Source organism: Triticum urartu, unplaced genomic scaffold (genome assembly GCF_056163025.1).
Source record: "Triticum urartu cultivar PI428250 unplaced genomic scaffold, HENAU_Tu73 scaffold2, whole genome shotgun sequence".
Lineage (NCBI taxonomy): Eukaryota > Viridiplantae > Streptophyta > Magnoliopsida > Poales > Poaceae > Triticum > Triticum urartu.
In genome coordinates, this window is record NW_028260368.1 from 5,600,450 (window position 1) to 5,615,806 (window position 15,357).

The following is a 15,357-nucleotide window of genomic DNA, read 5'->3' on the forward strand; positions in this document are numbered from 1 at the left end:
CCCTAGAGGGCAAAATTGAGCAGTTTGCGAAGTCACTTGCCTTCAAAAAAAGAAGGCGCAAGGCCTCTCCCTACCCTGCAGAAAATAAAAATGAAACGAAAGGGACAGTCTACCTCTCCCTTCCCTTTAAAAAAAGTTTGCCCGTTGTTTGTCTCAGTTAATACCCAATTTTTGGAGCTCTGTTGGCGAGTTCTATTTCTGCCTCTGGAGCGCCCTCTTTTTTTGAGTGGGATGCAAAGGAAGGGTAAGATAGTAAGGGATACGGCACTAGACTAACACCTAATTAATACTTAATTTAATATAAGTAGTTAAACAGTTAACTAGACTAAACTTTTTATCATAGTACTTTGATAAATTAAGCGGGCGAGCGGCGGGAATCGAACCCGTATCTTCTCCTTGGCAAGGAGATATTTTACCATTGAACTACGCTCGCTACGGTATATATTTTATAGCGTATATCCGCCTGGGTCGACCTTCTATGTCTGGGTCGACCGTTTCATTTCATTTTCTATTATATTAGAGTTTTCCTTTTTTTATTATCTGTCAATGAATATTCTAATGGGAATGGAATTTCATAATACTGAAAGAGAAGAGCTAGCAATTCGGAACGCAAATTGCGTTTTAATACGTCTCACTATTCTAATTTTTTAGAAGAAATGGCCTTTATTATTTCTTTTTTATGGGGTTAATAAATATTAACCAAATTTCATTTAAGAAATGAGAGAATTCAGAATAGCTACGAGAAAGACTAGTCCAATCCATAATGATGTACCGGAAAATACAACATTTTTATTATTTGACCAACCATCAGGAGAAGCAAATACAAGGGGTACACTAATTACTAAGACTGAGGAAGTCGCAATTAATGCAAAAACAGCTAATTGGAAAGCAATAGTCATATTTCTAATCCTCCAAGCTACCATCAAATAAAGTTGACTACATATTTGATCCCTCACTTAAACCAAAATTGTAAAAAAATACAAGAAGTAGGAGGGGTTTAATCATGAATCCATTGATTCTTCTCTTTAATTCAAATTTATTACTTAAACCGCTTTTTTATTTGGATATGGGGGTGAGAAGAGATTATTTACTCTTTATTTCACAAGCGGGTATAGCGGATCCTGTATCCGTGTATACAGTATACAGAGATATATCGAAAAGGAACTTGTATCTGATATCTTTCTAGAGGCTAATAAATCTTTTTATTTTTTATATGGCTATGTTCTATTTGTAGGAGTAAAATAAGGATTAGGCTGTGGAGAGATGGCTGAGTGGTTGATAGCTCCGGTCTTGAAAACCGGTATAGTTCTAGGAACTATCGAGGGTTCGAATCCCTCTCTCTCCTTTTGCTTATTGAATACGTTTGTTTCTTTCATTTTTATTTATTTTTTTTTTCTGTCCCTTATCTTTCTTTCATAAAAAGGAATGAATGGCTCGGCTAGATGGAATAACCGAGCCAGAACAGAAAAAAAGTAGAACAGGTATAAATAAGAAAATCTTAGTTAAGAGGGTTCATGTAAAGAACAGGTTCCAAATCACGATCGATTCCCTTTTCAAAACCTGCTGCAGCAGCTCGGGCTCTTCCTGCATGCCATAAATGGCCCACAAAAAAGAAGAATCCTAGAACAAAATGAGAAGTTGATAACCAACTTCTAGGAGAGACATAATTAACTGCATTGATCTCGGTAGCTACGCCACCCACGGAATTTAAAGAGCCTAAAGGAGCGTGGGTCATATATTCTGCTGAGCGTCGTTCTTGCCAAGGTTGTATGTCTTTTTTCAACCTACTCAAGTCCAAACCGTTGGGGCCCCTTAGAGGTTCTAACCATGGAGCACGAAGGTCCCAAAAACGCATAGTTTCCCCTCCAAAGATAACCTCCCCAGTTGGGGAACGCATTAGATATTTACCTAAACCTGTGGGTCCTTGAGCGGATCCCACATTAGCTCCAAGACGCTGGTCTCTAACTAGAAAAGTAAATGCTTGAGCTTGAGAAGCTTCTGGCCCGGTGGGTCCATAAAACTCACTCGGATAAGCTGTATTATTGAACCATACAAAACAACAAGCGATAAAACCAAAGACAGATAAAGCAGCTAAACTATAAGACAAGTAAGCTTCTCCAGACCATACAAATGCACGGCGAGCCCATGCGAAGGGTTTGGTTAAAATATGCCAAATTCCGCCAAATACACAAATAAAACCCAACCATACATGCCCACCAATTATATCTTCTAAATCATCTACACTAACAATCCACCCTTCTCCACCAAAAGGAGATTTTAGTAAATAACCAAATATAACACTGGGACTAAGGGTCAAATTGGTAATTTTTCTTACATCTCCCCCCCCAGGGGCCCAGGTATCATATACACCGCCAAAATAAAGAGCCTTGAGTACTAGAAGAAAAGCACCTAGACCTAACAAAATTAAGTGAATACCCAAAATTGTAGTCATTTTATTTCTATCTTTCCAGACATAACCAAAGAATGGAAAAGATTCCTCAAGAGTCTCGGGTCCCAGAAGCGCGTGATAAATGCCACCGAAGCCTAAGACTGCGGAGGAAATTAGGTGAAGTACGCCAGATACAAAGTACGGAAAAGTATCTAGAACTTCCCCCCCTGGCCCTACTCCCCAACCTAGAGTAGCTAAGTGTGGAAGTAAAATCAACCCTTGTTCATACATGGGCTTTTCTGGTACGAAATGGGCCACTTCAAATAGGTTCATTGCTCCGGCCCAGAATACGATTAATCCGGCATGAGCTACATGAGCTCCAAGCAGTTTACCGGACAAATTGATAAGTCTGGCATTCCCAGCCCACCAAGCAAAGCCGGTGGTTTCTTGGTCACGACCAGCTAAAACGAAAGTTCCATTAAAGAGCGTTTCCACGTGGTAGAACCTCCTCAGGGAATATAAGATTTTCATGAGGCTGATCCTGAGCTGCCATCCACGCACGAATACCCTCGTTTAAAAGAATATTTTTGGTGTAGAAAGTCTCAAATTCAGGATCTTCCGCTGCACGGATTTCCTGGGAAACAAAGTCATAGGCACGTAAGTTCAGAGCCAAGCCAACTACGCCAATAGCACTCATCCATAAACCGGTGACGGGTACAAATAGCATAAAGAAATGTAACCAACGTTTATTGGAAAAAGCAACACCAAAGATTTGGGACCAAAAGCGGTTAGCAGTGACCATTGAATAAGTTTCTTCAGCTTGAGTTGGGTTAAAAGCACGGAAGGTATTTGCACCATCACCGTCCTCAAATAGAGTGTTTTCTACGGTCGCTCCATGAATAGCGCATAGCAGAGCCGCACCTAATACTCCGGCAACTCCCATCATATGAAATGGGTTCAACGTCCAATTATGAAATCCTTGGAAGAAAAGGATGAATCGAAATATCGCTGCTACGCCAAAACTCGGCGCAAAGAACCAACCAGATTGCCCCAGTGGATAAATAAGGAATACAGAAACAAAAACAGCAATTGGACCAGAGAATGAGATTGCATTATAAGGCCGCAATTGAACAGACCGAGCAAGTTCAAATTGGCGTAACATGAAACCTATTAGTGCAAAAGCCCCGTGGAGAGCTACAAAAGTCCATAGACCGCCTAATTGACACCAACGAGTAAAATCTCCTTGTGCTTCGGGCCCCCATAGTAGCAACAAAGAGTGTGCTAAACTATTGGCAGGGGTAGAAACTGCTGCGGTTAAGAAATTACAACCTTCCAAATAGGAACTAGCCAATCCATGGGTATACCAAGAAGTTACAAAAGTTGTCCCTGTAAACCAACCCCCTAAAGCGAAATAAGCACAAGGAAAGAGCAATAGGCCAGACCATCCTACAAAAACGAAACGGTCCCTTCGTAACCAGTCATCCATAGTATCAAATAGATCATTTTCTTCTTTAGGAATTCTACCAAGGGCTATAGTCATAGTGATCCTCCTATTCAATTACTTCAACCATTTCCGAGCACCTCATATCACTTTCCAAGGCATATGATAGTTTTATTATCTGTGGACGATTTCTTTCTCGTTCAATGCCCTTTTTCAATGGTCTCGAAGAGAGAAATTTCCCATTTTTATCTATGGAGTCACAGTCACAACCGAGGTCGTGGTAAATCCATGAATTTGATTCGATTTGTTTTTCTTATACTATTTATTTGTTTTTCTTATACTATAGAAATAGAAATAAATTGTTTTTCTTATACTATAGAAAGAAATAAACCTTTGAATTCAGCATTATTCCAAGACTCCTATTTCAAAGTCTATCTTTTAAGGGAAAAATGCAAATAAAAGTAACCCTTCTTTTCCCATTCCCTCTCTATTGCATGGGTGGAAGAACTAAAATAATAGAGGATTCTGAAAAAAAAAAATGGACCTTCGAAATCCAATTTTATGTGTAGCGCAAAGGAGTTGCGATTTCTTCTTATTCCTATAGAACATCTAGTAACAAGAATATGAAATCGTAAATAGCGAAAAATTCTTGTCTTGCGCGGTCTAAGTCTAAGGAAATAAAAAAAATTCGCTTATACAATTGTCATCTACATCGAATTTATATATCAGAATAGCGGATAGAGGCATCATTAAAGGAGTCAGGTCTACTTACTTTATGCTTCTTTCCAATTTTATGGTGGATTTGATAAGAACCCTTTTTGCTTTCTTGATAAATAATCGACAAAAAAAGCGTTTTTTTTTATATAACCTGCTTGTTTTATTATAATTATAACAAGTCCTATATGGAAATGCCCGCTAAAGAGAAAATCTATTTGATTGTCTCTCGGCCAATATCGATTTTTAGAAAGAAAAAACAAGAATTTTCTTCTTTTTTTATTAACATTAAGAAAAAAGAATATAATTAAAATGGAATTGGCAATATAATTTTTATAGACTTTTGAAAGAAAAAAAAGGGGTTTTTTGCAACCGTTATTTCTTATTTCTTGCCTATATCATATCACGGAAACCTTTCGCTTTGGAACGTGGAGAGATGGCTGAGTGGACTAAAGCGGCGGATTGCTAATCCGTTGTACAATTTTTTTGTACCGAGGGTTCGAATCCCTCTCTTTCCGCTCCCTTGGATCATTTGGGACTTTCGAATTGGAAAGAATTCTGACCCCCGGATTTTCTCATAGATAAATGTACGAAACAAATCCAATAAGAAAAAAAAAAACTGAATTTTTACTCCTCGCGTCCAGGATTCCGTCCTGGGTCATTAGATAAGAATCCAAAGATAAAGAGTGAAACAAAGAATATCACTACTGTATAAACAAAAAGTTTGAGAGTAAGCATTACATAATCTCCAAGATTTTTTTTTAAGGAATAGATTACCAGTTTTTCCTTACCACACGGATCCACTAGGATGGTTTTTTTTTATACCTAAAAATGCAAAAAAGAATTCTTGAAAAAAATTGCAAGAATTCTTTTATAATAAGCACTCTTATCAATAGCAAAAATAGGGTTAGGTGGTTAGGTATTGTGTAGGTACCTTTAGGTACCTGCTCAACCTAGGTGCAGGGGAGTAGAAAGGCTGATCCAAATTTATTGCTGTAGCTACCCATTCAATGTAGAAGAATTTAAATTTTAGAATCGAAGGTTCATAATATAAAAATATAAAACTTCTCGGCTTTTACCCATTTTAAAATTTTTTTGGAATGAACACATCATTCAATTTGGCATACAGAGTACTAAAGATTTCATCGAAAACTTACAGCAGCTTGCCAAACAAAGGCTAATAGAAAAAAGAATAGAGGTATAACAGGCATAATATCCACGATTGGATTGAAAATAGCATAAGCTTCGGGTAATTTGGCAAAGAAAAAACTAGTAGGATAAAGAACAGAATTAAAACAGATACAGGTTAAACTAAGTATATTAGGCATAACAAGCATTTCATTCTTGTAGAGTAAATAATTGGATTTTTCTTGAGTTATTTTTTTAAGGGAAAGAAGGAAAAGGCAGATTCAAAATCTTTTTTCTTCGGACTTTCCCAAACACAAAATACCTCCTTGTATTCGCACTCTCAAATGAGAGTGGAATAAATTCGACTTTCATATAATATCTTAATAGAATTCCATGTAATGATCAATGCATTTTTTTGATTCTATATTATCCGCATGTGTAGAATACTAGCAAGAGAATATCCCTCCTTTTTTATGTAATTGAAATGGTATTGACGAATAACAAATAAACATACTAGTGTTTATTAGTGTCGCATAAAACCCGAAATGGGGCGTGGCCAAGTGGTAAGGCAGCGGGTTTTGGTCCCGTTACTCGGAGGTTCGAATCCTTCCGTCCCAGATTGTTTCTGATGAAACAAACGGTGAAATCATATAGTATTCCGTACGAGACAAAAGTTTATTAAAGAGAATAATGATATCTTATTCTTTCTCAGAAAACATAATAAAGTCTTAAGTCCAGTCAAATTGACTATCTTTATTTTCATGAAAAAATGGGATCTATCAAGCACATTCAGGATATGCCTCTACTATAAAATCACTTAGTCATATTTTTTTCTTCCTTTTGGTATTCGAGTTGAAGAAGTACGAGAATTCTATAACTACCAAAAACTTTCAATCTTTTCATTGGAATAGTTTATTTAGTTATTATAGTTAATTGTTTTTGGTACTGAAAAAATATATTACTACTAGAATTCTAATTCTAGTAATTAAATTAATTAAACTTTTTTGGAGGTTGATAGTTTATTTATTGAGGAAGAGTCAATCCTTCTTTTCTCACTTCAAGATTGATCATCTCGAGCCATCCGTTGAGGGTGGAAATTTAAGAATAAATAAGTTTTAAGCAAACTTGTTTAGTCGTCTTTTTCAAACTATGTTTCATTCATATGATAGAATTTTAATATGGGTTTAAATAAATTGGATCTTGGCGGAGGCTTCCCGGATAAATACTTACTTTCTTTTATCCATATTGCTCCATAGATAGCAAGTTTTAATTAGTATAAAAAAACTAAACCAATGACTATTCATGATTCCATCCATATTGGATCAATTCTCTATACCACTTTGCAATGAAAAGAGGAATGTTTGTTATGGTAAAACTTCGTTTAAAACGATGTGGTAGAAAGCAACGTGCGACTTGAAGGACATGATCGATTGTGGATTTTGCTATCCATCATTTTCCATAGTAATGAAAATGCTCTTGGCTCGACATAGCCTGTTCTATTCGTTCCGAACCAAATTTGCGCTGGGTTTAAGTAACATAGTACACGATGGAGCTCGAGAGGACAGAATTTTTTTTATCAAGGGAAAGAATCTAGGGTTAGTGAAAACTAATAAATTAGGCCAACTTTGTCAGTCTATCCTTAATATAGAAATAAATCGAAAGGTTAAAATAAGAAGAAAGTCCAATAAAAGTATATCAGAATCAATCCCTCTTATTAGATTTCTATAGAAGAGATAAATGCTTTATCGAAGGAAATAAGAAAAAAGGGTATGTTGCTACTCTTTTGAAAGAAAAAAATAGGAATTCCCGAAGTAATGTCTAAACCCAAGGATTTCACAAATCAAAGATAAAGGATTCCAGAACAAGTAAACACAATTTTCAATTGTCTCAACAACAGAGTTGGATTAGAATAAGGAATAAAAGTCAATTCGTTCGAAATGAGACAAAGAAAAGAGTTTAAAGACGACTCAAAAATTTTGGAAGGATTTTGCCTTCGAAGTTTGTCAGGCAAAATTAGCCCACTTGAGTCATGAGTATAAATGAAATTTGTTTTTTCTGTAAGGAAATTAATGCACGTCATAGTCTAATTTCTATTATTATCGACAGAAATTCGAATCATTTTCTCGAGCCGTATGAGGAGAAAACCTCATATACGTTTCTAGGGGGGGGCGTTGTTTATCTACATCTATCCCAATAAGCTGTCTATCGAATCGTTGCAATTGATGTTCGATCTCGAAGAGAAGGAAGAGATCTTCAAAAAGTAGGTTTTTATGATCCGATAAAGAATCAAACTTGTTTAAATGTTCCAGCTATTCTCTATTTCCTTGAAAAGGGTGCTCAACCAACAAGAACTGTTTATGATATTTTAAGGAAGGCAGAATTCTTTAAAGAAAAAGAAAGAACTTTGAGTTAATTGAAGAACTAAATGAATCAAAAAATAGGATAGGAGAAGATTATTAGTATTCCTAGTTGTCTAATTATTTAGACACAATTTACCTCTTTTTTAATCCTATTTGGATTTATATTATATCGTGCCAATCCAACATAAGCCCCTATTTTATTTACTTTTTCTATCTAATTTGTTTTCTTACCATTGTATTTCCATTGACAAAGGTCTATTGAACAAATAGAATTTGTAGATAGATGGGTCTCTTTATCCTCACTCCATATTCAATTTTTCCGCCTACACTTCGCTCAAATGATAAGGGTGTTCCTCTTGCATGTATTCTCATACAATATAATATATATTTTTTATAATATATATTTTTTGTTAATAAAAATCGCTAAAAATAAGGAGAATTTGGCCATCGTGATTAGGGTCGCTCTTTTTTTAACTTTACTTTAGTGGAATTTCACCGGACCTGTTCGTTTTGGCATTTGAGTGTTTTTCATGGTCGATAAAAAAAATCTTTTGATGTCTTGCTAGTTCAATGTTTTGACAGAAGCGCGCGGTGTAATTCCATTGATTTTTGGATTTCGATCGTATCTAAGATCCTTTTTTTATCTGGGTTGCTAACTCAATGGTAGAGTACTCGGCTTTTAAGTGCGACTATGATCTTTTACACATTTGGATGAAACAACAAATTCGTCCAGACTCTTGGTAGAGTCTAGAAGACCACGACTGATCCTCAAAGGTAATGAATGGAAAAAATAGCATGTCGTAATAAAATCAATCTTTTTTGAATGGAATCCAAAATTACGATTTTCTGGGTCTAATGAATAAATGGATAGAGCCTGGCTCCAATTCTGGTAAAATAAAAAGCAACGAGCTGAACTTCCTAATTGGAATGATTCCCCGCTCTAATTAGACGTTAAAAATAGATTAGTGCCGGATGCGGGGAAAGGTTGGGTTTTCCTATGAGTGGACCCTTTATTTTTTCTTTTTTTTTTTAGAAATCCTAATTATTCTTGATTATGGATTGAATAAGGGATGTTATGGATTGAATGTGTAAAAGAAGCAGTATATTGATAAAGAGGCTGTATTCCAAAGTCAAAAGAGCGATTGGCCTGCAAAAATAAAAAACTTGTTCTGTTCTTTTTTTTTAATTAGAACAAACATAAACTAATTGGGTAGAAAAGGAGCAGAAAAAGATCTGTGGATTAGACTCCCTTTCTTTCCAGGGTTTGTATTAAAAATGCAACACCCTGTTCTGACCATATTGCACTATGTATCATCATTCGATAAACCGAGAAATGCTTCTTCTCTCTGATTCAAGTAGAAATACAAATGGAAAAATTCGAAGGGTATTCAGAAAAACATAAATCTCGTCAACAATACTTTGTCTACCCACTTCTCTTTCAGGAATATATTTATGCATTTGCCCACCATTATGGATTAAATGGTTCTGAACCTGTGGAAATAGTTGTTAGTTGTAATAACAAGAAATTTAGTTCACTACTTGTGAAACGTTTAATTATTCGAATGTATCAGCAGAATTTTTTGGATAACTCGGTTAATCATCCTAACCAAGATCGATTATTGGATTACAAAAATTATTTTTATTCTGAGTTTTATTCTCAGATTCTATCTGAAGGGTTTGCGATCGTTGTGGAAATCCCATTCTCGCTACGGGAATTTTTTTGTCTGAAAGAAAAAGAAATACCAAAGTTTCAGAATTTACGCTCTATTCATTCAATATTTCCCTTTTTAGAAGACAAATTTTTGCATTTGGATTATCTATCACATATAGAAATACCCTATCCTATCCATTTGGAAATCCTGGTTCAACTCCTTCAATACCGTATCCAAGATGTTCCATCTTTGCATTTATTGCGATTCTTTCTCAACTATTATTCGAATTGGAATAGTTTTATTACTTCAATGAAATCCATTTTTTTTTTTCAAAAAGAAAATAAAAGACTATTTCAATTCCTATATAACTCTTATGTATCAGAATATGAATTTTTTTTGTTGTTTCTTCGTAAACAATCTTCTTGCTTACCATTAGCATCTTCTGGAACTTTTCTGGAACGAATCCACTTTTCTAGGAAGATGGAACATTTTGGGATAATGTACCCTGGTTTTTCTCGGAAAACCCTATGGTTCTTTATGGATCCTCTTATGCATTATGTTCGATATCAAGGAAAGGCAATTCTTGCATCAAAAGGCACTTTTTTTTTGAAGAAGAAATGGAAATGCTACCTTATCAATTTCTGGCAATATTATTTCTGTTTTTGGACTCAGCCGCGAAGAATCCATATAAACCAATTAGCAAACTCTTGCTTCGATTTTATGGGGTACCTTTCAAGTGTACAAAAAAGTTCTTTGTTAGTAAGGAATCAAATGCTGGAGAATTCATTTCTAATAGATACTCGAATGAAAAAATTCGATACCATAGTCCCCGCTACTCTCCTCATAGGATACTTATCAAAAGCTCAATTTTGTACTGGATCGGGGCATCCTATTAGTAAACCCATTTGGACAGATTTATCAGATTGGGATATTCTTGATCGATTTGGTCGGATATGTAGAAATCTTTTTCATTATCATAGTGGATCTTCGAAAAAACGGACTTTGTATCGACTAAAGTATATACTTCGACTTTCATGTGCTAGAACTTTAGCTCGTAAACATAAAAGCACGGTACGAACTTTTATGCAACGATTGGGTTCGGCATTTTTAGAAGAATTTTTTATGGAAGAAGAGCAAGTTTTTTCTTTGATGTTCACCAAAACAACTCTTTTTTCTTTCTGTGGATCACACACTGAGCGTATTTGGTATTTGGATATTATACGTATCAATGACCTGGTCAACCCTCTTAATTAATCATTAGACGAAATTAAGAAACAGGAAAGGGTTGATAAATGATCAAGAAAAAACTTTTCTATTTTTCATTCTGAAATGTTCTTTTTATTATAATAAAGAGTAGGTGAATCAACTTACTAATTAAAAAAATTAGTAGAACTTCCTCTTTGGAATAGAAATTGGCTATTTCTACATAGGGAAAGTCGTGTGCAATGAAAAATGCAAGCACGATTTGGGGAGGGATTTTTCTCTATTGTAACAAGGAAGAATTATCTACTCCATCCGACTAGTTCCGGGTTCGAGTCCCGGGCAACCCATATAGAAAAGACCCATCAAAGTTTTTCACTTTGACTCACTTCATTTACAAATACAAAATTATTGGTTTGGTTAATTTAGTTATATGGATAGCTAATCTTTGGGCTGACTTGGTTGACATTGGTATATAGTCTATGTTATACTGTTAAATAACAAGCCTTCTATTATCTATATTCTAGTTAATACGTGTGCTTGGGAGTCCTTGCAATTTGAATAAACCAAGATCTTACCATGACTGCAATTTTAGAGAGACGCGAAAGTACAAGCCTGTGGGGTCGCTTCTGCAACTGGATAACTAGCACTGAAAATCGTCTTTACATCGGATGGTTCGGTGTTTTGATGATCCCTACCTTATTGACCGCAACTTCTGTATTTATTATCGCCTTCATCGCTGCCCCTCCAGTAGATATTGATGGTATTCGTGAGCCTGTTTCTGGTTCTTTACTTTATGGAAACAATATTATCTCTGGTGCTATTATCCCTACTTCTGCGGCGATCGGATTGCACTTTTACCCAATTTGGGAAGCTGCATCTGTTGATGAGTGGTTATACAATGGTGGTCCTTATGAGCTAATTGTTCTACACTTCTTACTTGGTGTAGCTTGTTATATGGGTCGTGAGTGGGAACTTAGTTTCCGTCTGGGTATGCGTCCTTGGATTGCTGTTGCATATTCAGCTCCTGTTGCAGCTGCTACTGCTGTTTTCTTGATTTACCCTATTGGTCAAGGAAGCTTTTCTGATGGTATGCCTTTAGGAATCTCTGGTACTTTCAACTTTATGATTGTATTCCAGGCAGAGCACAACATCCTTATGCATCCATTCCACATGTTAGGTGTAGCTGGTGTATTCGGCGGTTCCCTATTCAGTGCTATGCATGGTTCCTTGGTAACCTCTAGTTTGATCAGGGAAACTACTGAAAATGAATCCGCTAATGAGGGTTACAAATTTGGTCAAGAGGAAGAAACTTATAATATTGTGGCTGCTCATGGTTATTTTGGCCGATTAATCTTCCAATATGCTAGTTTCAACAACTCTCGTTCTTTACACTTCTTCTTGGCTGCTTGGCCTGTAGTAGGAATCTGGTTCACTGCTTTAGGTATTAGTACTATGGCTTTCAACCTAAATGGTTTCAATTTCAACCAATCTGTAGTTGATAGTCAAGGTCGCGTTATTAATACTTGGGCTGATATCATCAACCGTGCTAACCTTGGTATGGAAGTAATGCACGAACGTAATGCTCACAACTTCCCTCTAGACTTAGCTGCTGTTGAAGTTCCATCTATTAATGGATAAGGTTTTTCTGCTAACATATAAGAATTTTTGAAGACAGAAATACCCAATATCTTGTTCTAGCAAGATATTGGGTATTTCTGTCTTTATTTTGAATCTTTTTTTCTTCTTAATCTTTCTATTCAGAATTCAGTTAACGACGAGATTTAGTATCCTTTCTTGCATTTTCATAACTCGTGAAATGCCGAGTAGGCACGAATTCCCCCAATTTGCGACCTACCATAGGATTTGTTATGTAAATAGGTATATGTTCCTTTCCATTATGAATCGCGATTGTATGGCCAACCATTGTGGGTAGAATGCTAGATGCCCGGGACCACGTTACTATTGTTTCTTTCTCCTCCTTCATATTGACCTTTTCTATCTTTGCCAATAAATGATGAGCTACAAAAGGATTCGTTTTTTTTCGTGTCACAGCTGATTACTCCTTTTTTCCTTTTTAAAGAGTGGCATTCTATGTCCAATATCTCGATCGAAGTACGGAGGTCAGAATAAATAGAATAATGATCAATGGAAAAAAGAAAAAAATCCTTTAGCTGGATAAGGGGCGGATGTAGCCAAGTGGATCAAGGCAGTGGATTGTGAATCCACCATGCGCGGGTTCAATTCCCGTCGTTCGCCCATCGCATTATTGCAAATTCCAAAAATGCAATTTTCCATATTCCTAGTTACGTATTTACTTACGGCGACGAAGAATAAAACTATCGCTATATTTTTTCCTTTTCCTAGTTCTTCTTCCAAGCGCAGGATAACCCCAAGGGGTTGTGGGTTTTTTTCTACCAATGGGAGCTTTCCCTTCACCGCCCCCATGGGGGTGGTCCACAGGGTTCATAACTACCCCTCTTACTACGGGGCGTTTACCTAGCCAACACTTAGATCCGGCTCTACCCAAACTTTTTTGGTTCACCCCAACATTACCCACTTGTCCGACTGTTGCTAAGCAGTTTTGGGATACTAAACGGACCTCCCCAGATGGTAATCTTAAAGTGGCCGATTTACCCTCTTTTGCAATGAGTTTCGCTACAGCACCTGCTGCTCTAGCTAATTGCCCACCCCTTCCACGTGTGATTTCTATGTTATGCATGGCCGTGCCTAAGGGCATATCGGTTGAAGTAGATTCTTCTTTTCTCTCAAAAAACCCCTTCCCAAACTGTACAAGCTTCTTCCAAAGCATACGGCTTTCTAGATGTATATGACGATCTCTAGACAGATGGATCTTATATGAATCATATGATGAAGTACCACATGAGTGGATATATAGGAAAGGAATCCAAATCTGCCGAATCGCTCATGTTATGATCTTCTACATCCTAGGTCTCTGCGTTCCGTCATCTGGCTTATGTTCTTCATGTAGCATTCAGATCGAATGACTCTATGAAATTACGTCGATACTTCCACATATTATGGGTAACGTAGGAGACATCCCTATTTTCCCCCGGGGGTCTTAATTACCACTGCTTAGCTTTCAATTTGCCTCTGACCATCAAATTAAATGTGAATAACCCGTCCTCCTCTCTTTGAAACAAGGGGCGCTTCCGGTTCTGTGCGTGCTTCAAACAATTTTGTCTTCTCCATATTACCATATCTCTAGAGCCAATAATTTTCTATGAGGAACTACTGAACTCAATCACTTGCTGCCGTTACTCAACAGTTTTCTGTTGAGGTCTATCCCGTAGAGGTAGTCAAATTGGATCAGTGATCGATTTCTAGGTTTCGTCGTAAACCTAATTGGTTACTTCCAATTACGTAAATCAATAGTTCAAACCGCACTCAAAGGTAGGGCATTTCCCATTGATATAGGAACTTTTGTACCAGAAACAATAGTATCTCCAATTATAGCCCCTCTGGGATGTAAAATATATCTCTTCTCACCATCCCCATAGTGTATGAGACAAATGTATGCATTTCGATTAGGGTCGTATTCTATGGTTACGATTCTACCAGATATGTCTTTTTGATTCCGTCGAAAATCTATTTTACGGTATAGGCGCTTATGACCTCCCCCTCTATGCCTTGCGGTAATGATTCCTCTGGAATTACGACCTTTACCACAACGGTGCCGTCCATGGATCAAATTATTTCGTGGATTGGATTTCACTTGCCTGTCTACGGTTCCCTTGCGTGTGCTCGGGATAGGTGTTTTGTATAAATGTTTCGCCGTATTATTAAGTATTCTCCTTTAGTTTTTTTCTCTATCTAGAAGTGGAATAGAATAACCCGGTTGAAGGGTAATGATCATACGTCTGTAATGCATTGTATGGCCCAGAATAGGTCCTATTCTTCTACCTTTTCCAGGTAGTCGATGGCTATTCACAGCTACCACCTTAACACCAAAGAAGAGTTCGACCCAATGCTTTATTTCTGTCTTAGTGAATCCCGATTCGACATTAAAAGTATATTGATTCTTTCCCAATAAACGAAGACTTTTTTCTGTAAATACTGCGTATTTGATTCCATCCATAAATCGACTTTCCCTCCTATGCTCTGAGTTCCAGTATCGATAAGAATTCGAGTTCTTATTGTTCTTATGTTATGGTATGAATATACCATACCAATTCGTTATGTATGGATGATGGATGAGATTCCATGGATAGAGAGCCAGTTCCAATAGACTTATGGAATGTTCCCGTTCGTGTGCATCCAGCAGGAATTGAACCCGCAAATTTACCAATTATGAGTTGGGCGCTTTAACCATTCAGCCATGGATGCTTAACAGGGATCATCGTACATCGTAAATAACCAATTTTCATATAGAAAGACATATCATAGAAAAATGAAATCGAAAATATTCCGAGATGGCAAATATTCGGAGATGACTATGAAAACACCTCTCTG

At 36.7% G+C, this 15,357-nt stretch overlaps 3 non-coding genes across 3 annotated transcripts; 2 read left to right on the forward strand and 1 right to left on the reverse strand.

Moving 5' to 3' along the window:
- Nucleotides 1-362: 362 nt before the first annotated feature.
- Nucleotides 363-433, reverse strand: TRNAG-GCC (transfer RNA glycine (anticodon GCC)). The gene has a single exon. It is a non-coding gene; the product is annotated as a tRNA-Gly (tRNA).
- Nucleotides 434-1,257: 824 nt separating this feature from the next.
- TRNAS-UGA (transfer RNA serine (anticodon UGA)) lies at nt 1,258-1,345 on the forward strand. The gene has a single exon. It is a non-coding gene; the product is annotated as a tRNA-Ser (tRNA).
- A 3,629-nt stretch (nt 1,346-4,974) lies between these two features.
- TRNAS-GCU (transfer RNA serine (anticodon GCU)) lies at nt 4,975-5,062 on the forward strand. The gene has a single exon. It is a non-coding gene; the product is annotated as a tRNA-Ser (tRNA).
- The last annotated feature ends 10,295 nt before the right edge of the window (nt 5,063-15,357 follow it).